Source organism: Salvelinus sp. IW2-2015, unplaced genomic scaffold (assembly GCF_002910315.2).
Source record: "Salvelinus sp. IW2-2015 unplaced genomic scaffold, ASM291031v2 Un_scaffold1630, whole genome shotgun sequence".
In the NCBI taxonomy this organism is placed as follows: domain Eukaryota; kingdom Metazoa; phylum Chordata; class Actinopteri; order Salmoniformes; family Salmonidae; genus Salvelinus; species Salvelinus sp. IW2-2015.
In genome coordinates, this window is record NW_019943046.1 from 209,828 (window position 1) to 215,303 (window position 5,476).

At 48.2% G+C, this 5,476-nt stretch overlaps 1 pseudogene; it reads left to right on the forward strand.

Annotated features, from left to right (window-relative positions):
* Positions 1-5,476, forward strand: part of LOC112071522 (protein RUFY3-like) — a 35,629-nt pseudogene that overhangs the window by 18,870 nt on the left and 11,283 nt on the right.

Genomic DNA, 5,476 nt, shown 5'->3' on the forward strand with positions numbered 1-5,476 from the left:
GACCGGGGAATAAGTTACGAGGGGAGAGGAGGGGGTATGAATTGAGCGCAATGTAACTTGGATTTGATTATTAGGTGATGTGGATGGTTGATGGCCAGAGTTGGGAATTTAGCGGAACGGGTTAACACCCTCTTCTACGATAAGGCGTGCATGGGATTTTAATGCCTAGAGAGTCAGACACCGTTTAACGCCATCCGAAGACGGCAAGGACTACGACAGAGCAGTGTCCCATTCAATGCCTGTGGGCATTGGGAATTATTCTTGAAGGAGTGAAAGAGGTGCTCTATTGCTTTCCATACACACTTCGCAGGGATACTTGGTCTGCATGCCAGGGTGACCAAGGCCAATCCTCTGGCTTAGTTCCAGAAGCAAGCTCAGCAGTGTATGCAGTGGTGGGAGGCTGCAATGATTTGATAAAGCCGATTATTGATTTGATTGTATAAAGGCTATAATTCAAAGAATTGAATTGAGTAATGCTATTTGAATTGATTTATAAAGATAATATTAATTGACTTGATAAAGCTAAATTGTAGCGTCTTATTATAAGGTAATATGATTGTTACTTTTGAAGCAAAACCAGCTTTGTGTACAGTAACATTGACCTTTTGCATAACGTGTTTATGAAAGGGTTGAGTTAGATCAAAATTGCATTGTGATGATTAAAGTTAAATTTGTTGGATATAAGGTTTTCCACATGTGGAAGAAAGAAAAAAAACACTATTTTTTCCTATTGGGATGCAGTAGATTTTAAATGGAAACTGGCCGTTTTAGTACAGTCAGGGTTTTGTGGAGTGACATCATAAGAGAGATAGGTCATCCTTTATTGTCAGTGGTTCGTACGATTTCTGAGTCAAAATTGTATAGTGAGATCGTACTGGTCTGATAAACATGTAAACAGCATGGATATTATTCAAGAACCAATTCTGTAGGAATGAGGTGTTGGTGCAGTTAAGCTATAGGCAATACATATACCGTATGGTACTGAATTGCTGCAATTTTTCTTCCAGACCATTTTAACTTTTGAGATTCCAGTAATAGGATGAGAATTATGACAGTATTTCTATTACTCTGTGAGGCACGACAGCCTGAGTGAGCATCAATTACATTTTTTATTTTCATGCGACTGATGTGCCGCTGCATCTGAGGACCAGTGTTAACAGAGGGAGGGAGAGAGCAGAGAAAGGATCTTCCTTCCCATCTGTCGTCCCTCGCACTGAAACTGACCAAAGAGGGACAGCGCTCCAGCTGATCTGGAAACCTGATCGCCTTATTTTGACTAAGATGTGCCGGAGAAGGAGGCATGATGTTTTACGTGTTGAGGATTACAGACAAGAGCGACAGCTATAAGGGAGGTCAGAGACTGGAGGGTGGTGCAGGACAGACAACCTCTCTCAACGTACCAAGACAATAGGAGCTGATTGTGGACTACATGAAGAAGGAGAGCGGCCACGCCCCAGTCTCATCCGACGGGGCTTGTAGTGCAGAGGTTGAGTGCTTCAAGTTCTCGGTATCCATATCACCAACAACTAAATGGTCCGAGCACACCCAGACAGCGTGAAGAGGGCACGACGAACTCTGCCCCCGTCAGAGACTGAAAAGATTTGGCATGGGTCCCAGATCCTCAAAGGGTTACAGCTGCACCATGTGAGATCTTCTTGGTTGCTTTTCCAACTGGGCCTGGTTATGGCAGCTGCTTCGGTTCCTCCTGAGTAAGGCACTACAAGATGGGTAGTGTGTTAATCGTCCTCAGTAATTCACTGGGGCAAGCTTCCTCTGCATCCAGGCCTCTACATGTCAGGAGGTGTCCGAGGATAGGCCTAAAATTGGTCAAAGACTCTCAGCCACTAGACATTTAGACTGTTTTCTTCTTGCTACGGCATTCGTGCGCAGCGGGTACGGATGCGCCAAGTCTTGGTCAAGAGCTTCTAAATCAGTTCTACCTGCAAGTCCATAAGCTCCTGATATCATCTAGTGAAATAGCTTAACTCCGTATCTAGCATTTTCCCCACTCTTTACTTCTCGTCTGCTATCTCTGTTGTTCATTCTATGCCATATCAACTAATAATCGAGCTACATGTGCATATTATGTCAATAAGCCGGTGCCGCCGCACATTGATCTGTATAGTACCCGTGTATATAGTCTCGCTATTTTTAGCTGCTTGCTCTTTAAGTTTTTGTTATGGTTTAATTTCTATTCGTATTGTTTAAACTTGCGTTGTTTTAGTTAGCGGTCGTGTAACATTCCACATAACTGTGTAGTTGGAGCATTGTGATAATAAATGTGATTTGTCTTTCTGCTTAATGACTAAATTCTTGTTGTTATTTCTTATGACAGAGAAAGTGAAATATTCGCTCGATATTAAAAGATCAGAGTGATAATGAATAAAAGTGGAGGTTATCGCTATAATGCATTCATTGCAGCTGGGAATAGTGGAGACCGCTTTTAATGGATCATAAATATATGTCAGTGTTTGAAAAACAACAAACATGAACTTGACTCATAAACAGCTAGCTGTTCTGATCGTTGGACAGGTCTGCTATGGATTTGTTTTACAACTTCATATTTTTTTTAATCTCAGAGTATCACATTTTGTGGTGCGTTCAATGGAAATGCAGACACCGTGAATTGAAACATTGATTGGCCAGCCATTATGGCCTATTAGGTGCAGCTTTGATTTGTTTTCGGGCCGGGCCGTATGACCTAGCAAGCGTCTCAGTGAAGCTCCGGTGTATGACAGCTCAGGCAGCGTTACGTGAAGCGGGTGTATGACCGTCAGAACAGCGGTACAGTGAAGCCCGGGGTCGTATGACCCTCGACAGCGGTACAGGTGGACAGGGTCGTTGATGACCTCAGGCAGCGGACAGTGAGCCGGGTCGTATGATACTGCAGGTTGCGCGGTTACGAGGTGAAGCCCGGGTCGATATGACCTCAGGACAGGGTACATTGTGAAGTGCCGGTCTATGACACTCAACGCGGTACAAGTGAATGCGGGTCGTATGACTCAGACAGCGTACAGTGAAGCCCGGGTGTATGATACACTCGGTACAGCGGTACAGTGAAGCCCGGGTCGTAATGACCCTCAGACAGCGGTACAGTGTGAAGCCGGTCGTATGACCCTCAGAAGTAGCGGTACGTAGAGCCCGGGTCGTATACCCAGCAGCGTACGTGAGGCCGGGTATATGACACTAGGCAGCGGTAGCTATGGTGAAGCCGGGTCTATGAACACTGCAAGACAGCGGTACAGTGAAGCCCGGGTCTTATGACACTAGCGGGTACAGTGAAGCGGGTCGTATAATCAGAACAGCGTACAGTGAAGCCGGGTCGTATGAATCAGGAGCGGTAAGTGAGAGCCCGGTCGTATACCTCAGACAGGGTACATGTGAAGCCCCGGGTCTATGCACTCAGAGCAGCGGTACAGGTGAAGCCCGGTCGATGACCTCAGACAGGGTATGTGAAAGCCCGGGTCGTATGACATCAGGCAGCGGTTAAGGTGAAGTCCCGGTCGTATGACCTCAACGAGTGACAGTGAGCCGGGTTGTGCTGACCCTCAGGCAGCGGTAACAGTGAAGCCGGGGGTGATGACCGTCAAGGGCAGGGTTACAGTGAAGCCCGGGTCTTAAACAACAATTATTCTTGTGGTATTTTTCTAGTCCTCACTGGTGCCCGGAATAAAATCCAGGTTCACAGCAAAATATTAGGGCAGTAGCAAATAAACTATTACGACTTTAGAAGCCTAGTGTAGTGTGAAGTGAAGTGCACTTAGAGCTCTGAGATATAGTGTGTAGTTGGCAACTTTAGAGCCTGAGGTGTAGTGTGTAGTGCACTTTAGAGCCTGAGTGTAGTGCACTTTAGAGCCTGGAGTGTAGTGTGAAGTGGAGTGACGTGTAGAGCCCTGTATATAGTGTGTAGTGACTTTAGTGCCCGAGTGTAGGTGTGTAGTGGAGTGCACTTTAGAGGCTGAGTGTAGTGTGGTAGTGCACTTAGAGCCACTGAGGTAGTGTTGTAGTGGACTTTAGGAGCCCTGAGTGTAGTGTGTAGTGCTACTTTAGAGCGAGTGTATGTGTGAAGTGGTGCACTTTAGAGCCTGAGTGTAGTGGTGTAGTGGATGTGATTTAGAGCCTGAGTGTAGTGATTGTGTGGGAGTTGCATCTTAGAGACCTGAGTGTGTGTGTAGTGCATTTGTAGAGCCTCGAGTGTAGTGTGTGTGCAACTTTAAGAGCCTGATGTAGTGGTGTAGTGCACTTAGAGCTGAGTGTAGTGGTGGGTTGTAGTGCGCTTTAGAGCGCTGAGTGAGTTGGAATGCAACTTTGAGAGCCCTGAGTTAGTGTGTAAGTGGAGTGCACTTTAAGAGCCCTGAGTGAGTGTGTAGTGCCTTTTAGAGCCTTGAGTGGTAGTTGTGTAGTGCACTGTAGAGCCTGATGTAGTGTGTATTGACTTAGAGCTGAGTGTAAGTGATTTAGAGCTGAGTGTAGGTGGAGTGGAAATGGCGTTTAGAGGCCTGATGGAGTGTGTAGTGCATTTGAGAGCCCGAGTCATACGACCCGGGCTTCACTGTACCGCTGCCTGAGGGTCATACGACCCGGGCTTCACTGTACCGCTGTCTGAGGGTCATACGACCCGGGCTTCACTGTACCGCTGTCTGAGGGTCATACGACCCGGGCTTCACTGTACCGCTGGATAGTACAGCGGTACAGTGAAGCCGGGTCGTATGACCCTCAGGCAGCGGTACAGGTGAAGCCCGGGTCGTATGACCTCAGGCAGCGGTAACAGTGAAGCCCGGGTCGTATGACGCTGCAGACAGCGGTACCAGGTGTAAGCCGCGGGTCGTATGACCATCAGACAGCGTACAGTGAAGCCGGGTCGTATGACACTCAGACAGCGGTACAGTGAAGCCCGGGTCGTATGACACTCAGACAGCGGTACACGTGAAGCCGGGTCGTATGACCCTCAGACAGCGGTAAGTGAAAGCCCGGGTCGTATGACCCTCAGACAGCGGTACAGTGAAGCCCGGGTCGTATGACCAGCTCAGACAGCAGGTACATCGTGAAGCCCGGGTCGTATGACACTCAGGCAGCGGTAAAGTGAAGCCCTGGGTCGTATGACACTCAGCACAGCGGTACAGTGAAGCCCGGGTCTTATGACACTCAGGCAGCGGTACAGTTGAAGCCCGGGTCTATGACACTCAGAGCAGCGGTACAGTGAAGCCCGGGTCGTATGACACTAGCGCAGCGGTACAGTGAAGCCCGGGTCGTATGACTCAAGACAGCGGTACAGTGAAGCCCGGGTCGTATGACACTCAGACAGCGGTACAGTGAAGCCCGGGTCGTATGCCCTCAGACAGCGGTACAGTGAAGCCCGGGTCGTTATGACCTCAGCAGCGGTACAGTGAAGCCGCGGTCGTATGACCTCAGACAGCGGTAAGTGAAGCCCGGTTTCGTAGTGACCCTCAGCGAGTATGCGAGAATGTGGAGGAGT